The 15,641-nt window shown below is 40.2% G+C and overlaps 1 pseudogene; it reads right to left on the bottom strand.

Moving 5' to 3' along the window:
* Positions 1-620: 620 nt before the first annotated feature.
* On the bottom strand, positions 621-14,690 carry LOC119907665 (annotated as a pseudogene).
* Positions 14,691-15,641: the final 951 nt, after the last annotated feature.

Raw genomic sequence — 15,641 nt, 5'->3', positions numbered from 1 at the left:
ATGAACAGTAATATTGGATTAATATAAACTATGAACACTTCAAATCCTGGAAACAGGAACCTCAAACTAATGTTTGATCTAGAAACGGAAAACTACTGGTAGACAGACAGACAGACAGAACTAGGAAAGTAAAGTTAGACCTACAAAATAGGAAAACTAACGCAGTATACAACTCACACATAAACCCTTAAACTAGGCAAACAATAAAGATCTGGAAAAAGAATAAGATTCAATTAAACTCTAGACTCTAGGAGAAGTAAATTTAGTTTTGGACAGCTGTGGACTCTCTTCTTTGCCTCTACGTAATGCATACTTAAACAATAGGATGAGTTTCTCCTTTATTAGACATAAGGCACTTTAATAGTGCCTAAAGCATTTTACACTGTAAATATTCACAGAAGGCTGAAACCAGCTCTTGAAGTTTAACTAAAGCACATCCCCTTTAAAAAAAGATCTGTTGCCTTCAACTCAAACATTAGCGGAGATTCCAGACAGGACACCGAAAGTATATTTTTGCCACCTAACTGTAACTGGAAGACTGTAACATCCAAAGTAATATTTTATGAACTAGGAAAATGCATGAGACACGCGGAGACTGAAAGAGGATGTATTAGATGGACACAACTATGGTTAGCCTAACCGTAGGCGGGGAGGGACTTGGTTCGCTCTCGGTCGTCCCCCTTCACAGTAAGGACTGGCTGATCTCTTTAGAGACGACCACTGTCTGCCACCGGCACCAGGTTCAGCCTCTGCACTGGGCGGCTCGAACGCATCACCATCCAACTCAACTGCATGCAAAGAAAAAATAAAAACATTATTAAGAATACGCTCAGTTTGCCTGACTGAGTAATTTGTTCCCTTTTGTGGACCTGGGATTAACAGACACTGACAGAAAGATAAATCTAAATCACACAAAACAATACATCTATTAGAATACATGCAATGTTCAGGTTATAATGCAACATGGGTGCTAAAATAGACCATAAATGTATGATTCCTACTCTTTTAGACTGAAGGAGAGAATAAATCCTGTTTCTGTTTTTAAAATGAGGTACGTTAGTTTAAAGGTCTGGATCCTCTGACTTTTCATGATAAACTTAATCTTATTATTGTGGCCAAATTTATACAAATCAGTTTGGAAATATACTCTTGATCTATATTTTCTTGTGCTCTTGTTTGAATGTTCATCTTCAATTTTGTTTTTTTGTTTTTTTCGTTCAAAACTATTAAGTAGGATGAAACACCAAGCCAGAATCCATGCTGTCATACTGAAAAACAAAGATTTTTCACAATGTTTTACAATAAACTTTCCTTTTCTGTTGCAGATGTGACCATGTAACTGCAGTGCCTTAGAGCAAAGGACATTCTTAACAATTTGTTAACTCAAATACACATCGTCACAGCTCATCAGCAGTGAGTGTATAATAAAAGACTCTTAAAATGCGTAAATGACCTTTTCTCCTCGTCTCTTTGATTTTAAAAACACATATCGTCTTGCACAACAAAAGACGACTTGTCTTTTTGATTACATAGAAGAAATGCTGTTTTAAGGAAAAATACAGAGTTCCTGTAAGAGTTAATTACACAAGTCGAGTGTTAAAACAAAATCACACACACACTGACACTTGGACATGTCAAGTACAGGCTAGGACCTTTGCTTCAGATGTACTGTGTGGTGTGTGGAGGCGTCAAATATGGCCTTGGAAGCATTCATTAAACAAGTTGTCACCTGTTAAATTGAGTGTTGTATTTTCAGCTATGCTCCGGCTAACACAGAGCACTGAGTCATGCAACCTTCATCATCATTCATTAAGAAAAAAAACCTATAAGAGGGAAATATCCCAGCAACCAAGGCTATTATCTTCTCACTAGTTTAAATATCCTCCTTTCAGTGTTTGTGGACTCTGCAGATGCATTATTTCTTTCAGTTTTCGCCCTATACCGTTTTGTGGACGTGAAAAAAAAAAAATACACAGAGTGAAAAACATATTACAGAAACATTTTATTCTCAATAAAATGCTGGCATGTGGCAAAATAAAGAAATAATTAATATTTGTGTCAAGGATTGTTACAGACATGAACAGTGTTTACTTTTCACTGTGGTTAATGTTTTTGAATAAATGAAGGAATATCTTTGATAGGCCCAAAAATGATGGCTGCCAGCAACCATTTTGCGTTGTTGGGATTGATACATGCATTTTCTTGTGATTCTGAACATGTAGTAAACAAGTATTGTGTCCTGTTGATTGTGTCCATTTATATATGTATTCACTGTTGCCTCAAGTTATTATTATTGATGCCTTGATGTGTTTGCTGCACCTATTTAATCATGTGGAGATTTTTAGGCAACATTTATGGTGATGACTTTTTTCTCTTTTCCTACTTTTTTTTAAATAAATTACATCGTTACTTAACACTTAAATTATTCAAGTGTGAAACTATTGCCTTTTGAATTATTGTGTGGTCCCATGTCGTGTTTATTATGCTATTTCCTCTATTTATCTACTGATGTAAAAGCACCAGCAAGATCTGTGAACACATCTGTCTATGAATGCATTTTATTATTACTTTCTTTTGATTCATTCATTACACAAATCGAGATCCATCTAGTGTAGATCACTCTGGAACGATACAGTATTGTCACCATAGAGAGAGACACATGTAAGCTTGAGCTTGATCCTTAGTACTGGAAATGTGAATGAATGTTTTGTAATTGGTGGACAATGTGCGGGAGTTTTCTTTGCAACTTGGGATTGATACAGAAAGAGAAAACCAAGACTTCATATCTACTCCTTTTCTTGTCCTTTTCCTACCGCCATCTTATCATCATCATCATCAGAGCATGCTAAAACGCACTGGCATATACTGTAAAAGGAAATGGATCAGTAGCTTGTAATTATGGATGGCGTTGAATGACATGAAAGTAAAGCACCAAAATCACACAAGTCACATGGTAAAACATACCATAGAAGGCACTTTAACAAACATAAAGAAATATGACTGTGTTCCTTCGTCAGGACACGAATCAATCAAACAAAGTTTCCGTGCCACAATCAAACCAGGAATGGTGTTGTTATACTGTGTGGTGTGCATCTTAACCACTTGACCACCAGGGTGCCCCAAAATTTTACATATTTTGGAAACATATTACCCTGGTACTGCAAACTACCAATCCTTCAAGTACTGGTTTCGTCTAAAACTGACAGGACAACACTTGTGACAATACAATCAGTCGTCATCTGATTCTTCTAATTGTCAATGAGTTCTTTGTTCTTTATTAAAATTCTTTCAATATAAACTATTGAGTTTCTAATACTCCTACTAATGCCCGGTTAATAAAGGTCAAACTGAGATACCAACCGTCATGTGGCGACAGGGGTCCGGCAGGGTTGCTGCTGGTGCTCTCTCCCCTGCTCTGACATCGCCCTCGTCAGGCGAAGAGCAGGAAGTGGTCCTTTGGCAGACGAGACTGTTTTGTGACCAGAAAAGTGTAGTATAATAAATGGGGTCAAATAATGCTAAATCCTGTTTTGGATAAGAATCACTTAAAGGAATAAAATGAATGTAAGATACATCTATAATAGTGTTAAGCACTGTTCAAGTGCAACAACTGTTAACAGTTGCTGTTAAGAGTAGGAGCCCTCACAGTTAAAGTTAGCTTGCTACGTCCTTCTATGTTAAGTTTTCATTGTTGAGCATGGAAAAATAAAAATAAAGCATTTCAGTCAGTTGACCAAACTGCTAGTTAAACGTTAAACTGTTGTTTACTTTAAAACTAACCTTCTAGATGATCACTGGGAAATGTGAATATTTGATCTGTTAACTGGCTGCATATGTCAGATTTATGGACTAATTAGGCAAAGAAAAGTTGTTGTTCTCTAGCATTGTCCATCTGATCAACTGAGTCAGTGTACTGGTGAAGGGACAGAACAAATAGGCCGATAGATAGAAGTGATTTCATGATACCTTGGAAAAGTATTTTTAGTATTCTACATGTATTTTGATACACAGCGTGGCTGCTGTATGTTGTAGTTTGTTTTAATAAATTTAAAATTCTTGGGATGTTATCTTACAATACTTTTTTTTTTTGCCTTTTTTAGATACCCACCGTCCTGTGGCGACAGGGGTCCGGCAGGGTTGCTGCCAGCGCTCCCTCTCTCCTGCTCTGACAGCGTCCTAGTCAGGCGTAGAGCAGGAACTGGTGCTTTGGCAGACGAGCTGCCTGCTGGAGCCTCAGCAGAGCCATCTGAGAAACAGGGATCAATGAAACAATGAACTGATTCTCAATACAAATACATATGTTGAATTAAACTACTGCTTTTGGTAAGATACAGCTTTTCATGTCTGTCTGATGTCCAGTCTTTTGTAATTTCTCTAGTAATTGTTGCCTACCGGAGACGTGGGTGCTGCTCGGCCTTGGACTGGTGGGACTGGCAGGAGTGAGGGGCCCAGAGGTGTGGGCTGCCAGCTGGACTTTGGCGGGCTGGGTTGGTGGTGGTTTGGAGGCGACACTGGGCAGTTTCGACCTGGGAGTCGGCTCTGGTTTGGGCTCATCAGCGTCTCTTGGGGCAACGGGATGGACGTCTGACTTGGCTACGGGAAAATGACGGAGATAGTTGAGGAGTCATGGTCTAATTTTAAAAGATTACTGATTTAGTACTTGTACTACTGAAGTGGAATTATTGTGGGTTAAATATTATATACAAATCTGACACTGGAGTAAAGTGGAGTCAAAGTCAGTCAAAACACACACGTTTTCAACATATATGTGATGAAACTGCAGCGTTAAACCATCTAAGCATCGCTAGAAAATCCAACATAGGTGCACAGGTAACACGGTAATTAAAAAAACTCACCTTTGTTACCGTCCACCTTGTCCTGCACGGATGGTGACGCAGACTGACAACAGACAAACAACAAGCTTTTATTATAATAAAGACAAAAGACTTTACATATTCTTCTGACTTGAGTTAACCTACGTTTTCATCAGCACATGACCTACTAAATTGATTACAGTTCAAAGAAGAGAGTGAATGTATCTGAGAAAGAGAGAGACGATGACGAATGACAACACAAATATGGAATATAAGTTCTGTTTTTACACCTGTTGATCCTTGCTTTTGTTAGTTTTTATGTTCCTGGTTTCTCTGTTAATTTGTTCTGAAATGTACACCATGAGGAAAAAAAAGGGACTACAGGATTCCTCTCATTTGGCTGACATGTTTTTCACTCCCTCCCTTCTCCTAAAAAGGCAGAAAAGTATAGAACCAGGTTCTGTGCAAGCACTTCTCCAGAGGCAGTTTAACTTCCCTCCTTAACTCTGAAAACCAGACGTGTTGTCCATGGGACAATCTAATTATATGTGCACTCATCAAAGCATGTTTCTCCAGCTGATATCTCAAATCAGTGGACGTAAAAAAGAGAGTTCAACTTCATGTATACAAACAGAGATGGGAGATGTAATGGCCTATCTTCCCCTGTAAAACTTTTATTGATACGATCCTATCGATCATTCTTTGTCAATTTCCAGCAAAGCCCCACAGCAAGGTATCAGTATCACAGTAAAGCAGATCCTTTGTATGAAATATAAATATTGACCTGAAAGTTTGCGCCTTTGTTAACACCAAATGTTTCACTGTTGCAATGGGAACTGACACAATGCCAGGAAAATAGCAACTATAGCTTGCTAGACTACAAAGGCACCCTTTTTTCATCCTGCTGTATAAAGTCATAAGGGTCCCAACATAAATATCGATGCATGGGCTCCACCCACCTTCTTTACAGCCATTCTCTCCTGTCTGGCCTTCATCTCAGCCAGCAGGTCCATGCCCATCACAGGAACCCCAATGTGGCGAGGATTGTGGGGTTTCTCTTTCTTCTCCAGGTTCTCCTTCTTCTCCACATTCTTCTTCTCCTTCTCCTCCTCAGCGGGTTCAGCTGCAGTCAGAGGGACCTCCATCTCAGACTCCGTGCGATCTGAGGATTTAGCCCGTTGCAGCTCCTGATGGGGCTCCGCCTCAGGGGCAGGGTTTTTCACAGGCGGAGTGGGGGATGGAGGCGTTGGTTCCTCAGTCACTGGGCTAATAGATGAATGGTGTGGAGTATTGGTGGAGGAGGCAGGGTGGGGTGGAGTGACGGAGGCGGCTCCGTGGCTCTTCTCTGAGCGGGACGTCCGGGATTTGATAAGGTTAAAGAAACCGCTCTTCCTGGATTCACGTTTCTTATCTGCCGCTTCCTGCACGCTGGAGGATGGACCTCTCACAGAGGAAAGTCTAGAGACGATCCAAACAAAAAGGTTTCACATTGTGAGAAAACATCTGATGCCATCTAATTTACAGCGTTGTCTTATAAACAAAGGACATCAAAGGGTGTGTAGATAAAAACTGAGAAGTCTGTTGAGAAATTCTGAGTTTTTACATTATTGTGTGCACATCAACATTTAAGAAAAAAACTTTAGTCAACAATAGTTTCAGTTTAAAGCTTGACCCTCACCTGAAGCTGAGTTTAATGACTTTCTTGGAGAAGAAGTCCTCCAAGCCCTCGTCCAGCTTTCCCATGATGCTGTTCTGCTCTGCCCCTTCTGGCGCGGCTTCCAGCTGAAAAACAACAGAGACAGAGAGACAGAGAGAGGAGACACAATTACATTTAAGGTATTTAGCGAGTAATCTTATCTGGGGGAGCTATAACAACCTCAGCAGCAGAGTAAGCAGCACCATCTCCATCATTGCAAGTTTTTGAAAAATCATAGTGTCAAGGGTCTAGAAATGTGGAATAACCCAAATTTGTTCCCAACAATACCAAGGTTAAGACTACAAGTACTGATACAGATATTTAAAGGTATTATTGTGATACCATGAAGTGATGGTTTCTTTCATTAATAATTCATTTAATAATTTTAATTTATTATTATATTATTATTAATTATATACACACATAAAATCCCTGAAATACAACCAAAATAATCAAATTACACAATGATACATTATTTAACACTAAATTTAACAATAGTTGTGAATAAACAAATTATAAATCCGTGCTGATGCTAGCACTGAACAAAGAACAAACAAACAAATTAAATTAATTCTGCATTGCTCCCTGACGGAAACCTACATGCGGTCGGCTGGGTTTTGTCCTCTTCTTTGGCTTTGGACGGTTTTTGGTGCAGTTCTCCAGTGTCTTGTGCTCCACAGGCGGCAGCTCACCCAAACAGACAGTATTTGTGTCCAGTGGAGTAGGAGGAGGCGGGAGGTCGCTGTAGTAGGCCGACATTCTGTCCAACGGCTGTGAAGGAGATGGAGGAATGGGGGGGTCCTCAACGTGGATAGGAACCTCTTCCAGAGCCTTGTCCAGGTCAAACTCCTGCTCTGTTAGGCAAACAGAAAGTAAACCATGCGAGAAAGTTAACGACCAATGATCCAGGAATTAACCTACAAGATCTCTAAAAACTGAGAGTCGTAGTTATCTTGCCATGGCCACATGTAGGTAGTCCGTGTCCTATTGATCATGTATTGAACATCAACAAGAAACGTCTCTTATCTAATATGAGCCTGTCAGAGAAAATCAGCGGGGCAGGAAGAAAGCACAACTGTAAAAAAGTCGCCATGATGTGTAATAGCGAGAAACTTCTTTCTTTTGAAGGTATGTTAACCTTCATCCCTGAAGCATTTTTGGATTAGCTTCTGCACGGTTGGTGACGGAGCAGAGAAAGCCAGGTCTTGCTTTCACAGGTACTCCAGAACAATCTGATGTAACATAATAATCCTCAAAAAACCTTCAGTTTAACTGTTTCTGCACGTTCATCCTGGATTATCAAATATCATGGCTACATCAATGGCTTCTGCACAGAGAACTGCTTTATATAAATGGTAGGGCGTCTGTCGGGAATCCGTTTTTCTCTCCTACTTGAATATACAGTGTGGACTCTACTCTACGACACACAGACTGTACATTTTTGACTTTGTAATTAACAATAACCGCATATAAAAATATTCTTTGTCACGGGTTCAACATCGTCTCCTTAGACGCTCCGTTTACAGAGGAAGAACAAAATGCCATGTCAAATTTGACATAAAAACATCCACAGCCATTTAGCTGTAGAACAAGTGTAAACAGCAGAGAGGAATGAAACTTACATGTAACAGACACCATAATGCAAGTTTGAGCAGGAAAGGGCAGAATTCTTACTGTGTCTATAGTTCTTAAAGTAGCTGCCACCTGAAGTAACTTTATGTCACGTTGATACTGTCACTCACCAAATGCCACAGAGACGGGGCGCAGCATCCTGACCAGAATACTCTTCCTCTTTGATTTAGGATTCATCTAAAGAGAAGAGAAAAACTTTTTATCATATTTTCTGAAGAAGTAATAATTCTAGATGGCTGGAGGAGATGTGTTGGTTTTACAGCAGACTTTGAAAATATCTCTATGGTGCTTCTGAGTGTATCAATGTGCGCTAAACTTTTCTGCTGAAACAATGTCTTTATCTGTACAGAAACTGGTCTAAAGAGTTTGAGTTGTTTTGTATTTTCCAACCATGCAGGTGTCCATATCCTCTAGCTCCTGTTTCTGGTCCCAGTCAAGGCTTTCCTTCTGTTCCTGGTTGTGGTTCTCTGGTTGCAGAACAATCTCATCCAGAACCTCCGTCTCAATCGGGTGGTCCTGATGCAGCAGAGGCTGTGGCTTCTTGATCAGATGGTCGGCCTGGAGACAGAAGGAGGAAGGAGGGAGGGATGAGTGGACAGAAAAACAGACAAAAAGACAGACAGACAAGCAGAGAGGACACTAACCAGAGTATGCTGGGATCTGGACAGAGACTCCAGGATCTCATCCACGATGCGATCAGACAGAAGCGATGCCATGCTCAGCTTCACTTCACTGACAAAACACGAAGAAGACACAACACAGATCAGAAAATTACATTTAGTTTTCAAAATCTCCAACTGACCAAGATGATGTGTTACAAGACTGTCCAAATAATGGGGTACCTGCCAGTGTCTTGTTTACAGGTGCTGTTTTAGTGTTCAGTGTTAACTAGAGGCATTCAGGCAGATCCACAGTAGGACCCGACCTGACCCAAACCACATCTCATACCCAGGTCCTGACTTGATTCAATTCACATTCAATGCTTACAGACAAATCACAGATGATGGCAGCATAACGTTTAACAGATGACTGTTGCTCCCAAATGTCACATACATGTGCACGTCAGGGCTCTTGCATGCTTATACATGGGTGCAGGTTTATTGATAAAGCATTATAAAGCAGGATAGTAACAACACAAGGTCAACTAAACAGAAATAACATCAACATCAAACTCTGTGACATGTGTTCAGCGATCTTTGATCTGTATAAGCCATGCGTAATTTGCGGTCTAATATTACTCATCATGTTTGCAATAACTTATTTCTCCTTGAAACAGAGATTTTTTCAAGTGAAGGAGTTTAAAACTCCGGTTATGAAAATACCGTGTACGTGTGGACTAGAACTAAAACACACATACCAACACTAAGGGCTCAAAATCATTGTAAGCATCTTTTTAAACACTCCTTTTCCATGCTTACACTCGTGGGGAGGGGTGACAATTGTCAACACATTTTTAATTAGGGTTATTGTTTACATTTGAAGCTTTACATCCAATCAAAGTTAGGATGTTAACAAATAAATCAGACAATGCACAAGCAATTTATTGATATTCCCAATGTTATGGTCTTGACTGGTCTTGAAATAAAATCCTGAGTCCTCAATGTCTGAGGCCGAGACAAGACCGAGTGCAAATGTGGTCGAGTCCGAGACGAGACCAAGACCAGCAAAAAGTGGTTCGGTCTCGAGATCAAGACTGGTCTCGATTACCACAACACTAGAAACCACTTTTCAAGACTCTGTTGCAAGCACAAGTCAAGTTCAAGTAATTATTCTGTTAAGATAGTTCATCACTGGTGCTCATTTCCTTCAGATCCATTCTGGCTCATGTCAATTATTTACTTTCGTTGGTGGGTCTATCTGTAAAACAGTTATCATATAGTTCGAATACCTAAACCACCAAAATACCAAGACCTCTGGTATAAACTGAACTTGACCATAGCTGATGTTTTTTACTCATGTTAAGTTAACAAAACATGCTGCTGAATCCTTTGGGAGGAATCATGTATTGATCTGGAAAGAACATCATCATATTTTTCAATTTTAAAACCATACATCAGCTGCAGTATCTTAATACTGGACTTGTTCTCTTGGAAACCATTCTGATCTCTGTAAGATAAGGGCAACACTTACAACTCAATAACCAAAGACCTGATGATGCTTAAGCTAAGCTAACCCTGTAAACACACACACACACCAGATCAGACCTGATCTTGTTGATGATGTCGACCCCGGACTGCTCCAGCAGCGTGTTGGTGACGAAGCCGAGAGGAATGGTCATTCTCCCCGATCCAGCCTTCAGCAGCTCTTGGCGAAGGCTGCTCCTCTTCATCACGTGAGGACACAGACCCTCAGCAGAGTCCACCATGGACACCAGCATTGTCTGGGGAGGACGGGTTAGTAGTACAGAACACTGCATGTTGCTGTTAGAGTACGTAAAAACAGCATCTCAGTGAGTTCATTTCAGTACCTGCAGCTGTTCGTCCATCACTCTGGACACCTCTCCAGCCATCGACTCCAGTTTGTCCTGAATGGCGCCAACATATGTTCCCAAAGACCCCCCTCCCCTCAGGTGGTACAGGTTGGGGAGCAGCTGAAGGTGCAGAGATTATGGGAAAGGGGGAGAAAGAGAAAAGAGAAAAGAGAATAAATGTCTATTTAGCTTGAACTCAAGTTGCATTTTAAACATTTTAGTGGAAGAGGATGGGTTAAATCTCTAGTTTAGTTCTCCTTTAATTAGCAAGCTTACTGCTCTAAATCGAAAACATGTGAAATTACTGTTGTAAGGCTACAGCAGGTTACACGAGGTTGTCATTGGTGTTCAAATATATTCAAAAGAGGCAGGTCTTCTTACTGTCTTGGAGTTCCGGGCATCTTTCATGAGGTTCTGCGCCACCTTCATGTCCTCCTGGACCGAGTTGATCTCTGTGAACCTCAGAGAGTTCAGGTGGTCCTGCACCTTCACACACATCATGTCCATCATCTGCATCACAGAGAGGTTAGAGGTCAGTCAGTGAAAAGTACTATGTTAATTAAATCTGTTTGTGTGTTGCTGTGCCTGTTGTGTGGTGGTGGTGACTATTCCCTGCTGCAGCCTGTACGCCTGCTCCTGGAGGTATTTACGCGTCTCATGGTTCCTCAGCAGGTACTGCTCCATCTGCATCACCAAACACAAAATTACTTTCAGAAATTTAATACTTTTAATACAATCCAGTGAAGGTTATAGAGTACTCTTTATAACAAATATAACATGCATAACAAACCTGGAATATTGCACATGTAAATATCCGCATAGTTGTTCTTTCTCTGCAAATAGTCGAATTATTTTTCTCTATTCTTTTTATTATTCTTATATAACTTGCATCGTCTATTCCATATTTATATATTTCTACATTTATTTATGTCAACTGTTTGTCTACGTGTAGCACCTTATCATCAAAGCAAATTGCTTGTATGTGTAAAACACTACTTGGCAATAAAGCTCCTTTTGATTCTAATTTACAAAACTGCAAAAATCTACATTGACCCATATGTAAAAAAAACTAAAACAACCTTTAGTAAGGCATCCTCTGTCTTCTCTGGGCTCGCCTTCAGTGCCTGAGCAGCATCCATGATGGGAACAGGCATGAAACGAATGGTATAGTTTCTGAAGGGGAGATAAAAAAGAGAATTAACATGACTTATACCTCAATACTAGTACATAGTCAGGCTAGAGCTTAAAGCATGAAACAACAGCTTCTTTGACTCTGTCCCTGAACGAAAAATACCTTCACAGACTGCTTCACACTTACTTCTCCAAAGCAGCAGCGACGTCCTGTAGACCCTGAGGGCTGATGTTGTTTCTGTCCCACACTACTGTCCTGTAGACACATATACAAGTTATTTAATCAGGATGTTACATTGGTGCTTAGTGACCATATGAAACTAAGCATTCTAATTTGTTAACATTTCAACAAAGTTCACACTAAATTCTCTTAAAATGATATTGTAGGCCTCTTTCTACACCTAAATATCACTTTCTCTCCTAAGAGAGCTGAACTCATCAATGTTTTATCCTTTTATCATCCCTTGCCATCTCTTTGCAGAGTTCTCTGACAACCCGACACAGCTCCCAAACTTTTGGTGAAAAATGATCATTTCTCCTATTTTACCTGAGTTTGGTGTTGATCTGCAGGGCTTTGGCCAGCATCTTGGCCCCCATGTCTCCCATGGCATTTCCACTGATGTCCAGTTTGGTCAGAGAGGTGTTGCTGCCCAGTGCATTGAGGACGATGGAGATGTCGGCCTTCAGCTTGGAATCAGCCAGGGACAGCGAGGTCAGCGGCTGCAGGAAAAGAAAAAAAAGGAAGGTTGACAGAAAGTTCATCTGTTTACGAGAAACATTAAAAGATTTAACAGGATGTCGAAAGGCTTCACTCACTGATTCCTCCTCTTGAATCATGTGAACGAGGTTGTTCAGGACATGAGCCACATTTCTGAAGAAACATCAGCAGACAATTAAAACGTGTGTAACTGTGTATTGAGTAACTAAATAAGACATGACACGGCAACAACCACCACTGCATTAATATTTTTCTTTCATTTATTATTAATTGCTAATTCTTTAATAAAACTAATACAGCTGGAGTGGCGGAATATTATACAGTACTTGCTGTCACTTTGTCACCCACTTGGACTTGATGTTGTTGAAGTTTTTTCCCAGTGACAGGTGTCTGATGGAGCGGTTCTTGGCCAGCCAGACCAGCAGGTGGTCAGATCCATGTCCAGACCTGAGCAAAGCAGCACAGAAACATTAACCAGGCCATGATCAAAGTCAATACAGCGCCATCAGAGCTGTTCAAAGTATAAAATGTCTTGCATACCATTGTCAGAAATGTCCAGACTGGAGATGTTGGGAATTCAGCAACACAACCCTCTAAGATCTGGGAGCCTCCTGAACGCAGCTGAGTGCAAAGAGGGTCAGAAATAGGGCTCAATAGATACTTAAAGGATTTGTCTATGTGCTTCTTCATTTTCTACCTTTGCATGGATTTAAACAGATTTATAATATATTTATGTTGAAATGTCAGTTTTACCTCACAGCAACTGAGATCCAGAGACACGTCACTGAGGTTCGGGTTGCAGCCGAGCCCCAACAACAATGCTCTGCAGACAGAAAAGCCAGTGACTCATCAGTCAGTTTAACAACAGCTTTCAGAAAGCAGGGTCATTGCTTGAGCTTGATATTTAATATTTTCGAAAAACTAAAAGGTAGAAAAAAAGTAATTCCTGTTACTCTGACTCATGGCTGCATTGTTTTAGTTTTTCTTCTCTTAATCCGTGTTTCCTTTCCATGTTTTTCCCCTTGTATGACTTGAAGAATCATGCAAAATGGCAACTTGATTTAATGAGCTAACTGCTATAAATCCGTATGCTATAAAATCTATCAAGTCATGAAACTTTCTCATACTTCATAGTTTGAGCCAAAACTATAAATGTGTTGCAATCTAACACACTCTGATTCTGTTTTAGACTACAGGAAATGAACCTGAAAACTAAAACACTGTTTTACTGCTGTGCGTTTCAGTGGATCTTTTCTTACTTCAGAGCCTCCAGAGGCAGCCTGGTTCCCGACAGATTGACCGAGCTCAGAGCCTGAGCACAGCTGAAGAACTGCTTAAAGGTAGAAGGGATTTCTTTACACTTCCTGTGTGAATGTGAGGAGAGACATGTTAAAAATATTGACGATAAGCGAACGTAGCCTCAAGCCAATGGTATGTTGAAAAAGTAATAGTACTTTTCACAAGGATGGTTGTGAGTTTAATATCTGACCTTTGAGAGAAGACCGTCTTTGACATGTTGAGGACAGAAAGATGCTTCAAAGATCCTTTAAGCAGAGACGCACACCCTAAAAAACACAAAACTGAACTTTAGCAAAAGAGGCTGAAACTGCTTAAAAAATCTACTAAGCTAAAAACAGGCTCTGCTCAACTTAACATCTTACAGAATATGAAGAGCACTACTGTGAGGAATATTAACTTGTTATTACTTCCTTTACTATGATCTGTAAAAGAAAATCATTGGTTATTAGAAAGAGGCTGTAATCATGTATTTCAGCACCTCAAAGTCTTGAAAGAGTTTATGTATTTTTGTTTTCGTGTGAGCCCTGTTTACCTGCTCCAGAGAGCAGTCACTGTTGGACAGATCCAGAGTCTCCAGGCAGTTCGAGTGACTCAGGAAGTTGTGCAGATTCTGTGCAGAAAACAAAAACACATTAGACATCCACACAAACATTGAACAACATCAGTGTTTTCTGAAAATCTGTGGGGTACCGGCAGGTCGTCGCCTCTGAGAGAGTTTCCCGACAGGTCGAGGTGTGTAAGGGTGGAGGTGACAGCTGGGTTGGCACAGAGAGCCTGACAGAGGCTGTTCACACCTGCGAAAAAATGACAAACATTTTCTCCTGAATAAATTCAGGACACTAATGAAGCATTACTACATCTTTGATTTTCTGAGCGTTTACCTTTAGGAGACATGGAGGTTCTGGAGAGGTTCAGGGACTTAAGACCCATGGGCAGTTTGGCAAGTTGAGCACTTAGAACAAAAACACCTGCAGAAAATGACAAACAGTCATTGAAGTTATTTTAAAGTTGAACACAGCCAGAGTATCTGCATGTTTCAGAAAGCCAAAATGTAAACCATCAGATACTTTTAATAAAATTTATTCAACAAGAAATTAGAGGAGCAATAATTACACAGCTTGTCAATGGAAATTATTTCTAACTTTAGAAAAGTGGATGTGAATGAGAATCAAATATTTTGTATTTAAGGAAGAAACCATTGAAAACTATAAATCAATGTGTCATATAATGAGGAATATCTTCTCTGCATCTGTTTTAAAACTTTTAAGGACACATAGATAACCCATTTTTTCATGCCACAACCTGTTTACACAATGAAAACAGAGTACAGGATGTGTGTGTGTGTGTGTGTGTGTGTGTGGTGTGAGAGCAAATGTTTTAACCTTTGTCCTCCAGTGAGTTGTTGCTCAGGTGAGTGTGTGTAGCGTGGAGGCGGGTTGTGCGACAGAGCGATGGCCAGTTTCTGAGCAAAATCACTGAAGAGGAGAAAGACAAACAAAATGTCACAATCAGTGACCTGGTTTAGCGAGTATGTGACGTTTATAACATCTCACCTCTCAGCACGCACAATCAACAAGCTAAAAAAAAAAACATACATTCAAGGTTCACACACATTTTATTTTTTCCATACCATTTTCAAATTCCCTGACTTTTCCGATTTTTCATGACTGTACAAACATTTGATATCCTAAATGGACTTAGCAAACAGTTTATTTACCCTTACTGTAAGTGTAAATACTAAGAATCAGATAAAAGAAATTTGACTAGTAAGACCAGAACACCGGTTCTATTATTTGACCTCTGACCTTCTAAGTCCAGTGTTGTCCAGCCCAGCTCTTCTAGCCGGCTGGATCGAGCCACCACTCTGAGGATCTGGTCGCA

The sequence above is a fragment of the Micropterus salmoides genome, unplaced genomic scaffold (assembly GCF_014851395.1).
Source record: "Micropterus salmoides isolate LMB-PRFRI ecotype aquatic unplaced genomic scaffold, ASM1485139v1 Ms_hic_scaffold_17, whole genome shotgun sequence".
NCBI classification, from domain to species: domain Eukaryota; kingdom Metazoa; phylum Chordata; class Actinopteri; order Centrarchiformes; family Centrarchidae; genus Micropterus; species Micropterus salmoides.
This window is presented reverse-complemented; position numbering and strand designations above follow the sequence as displayed.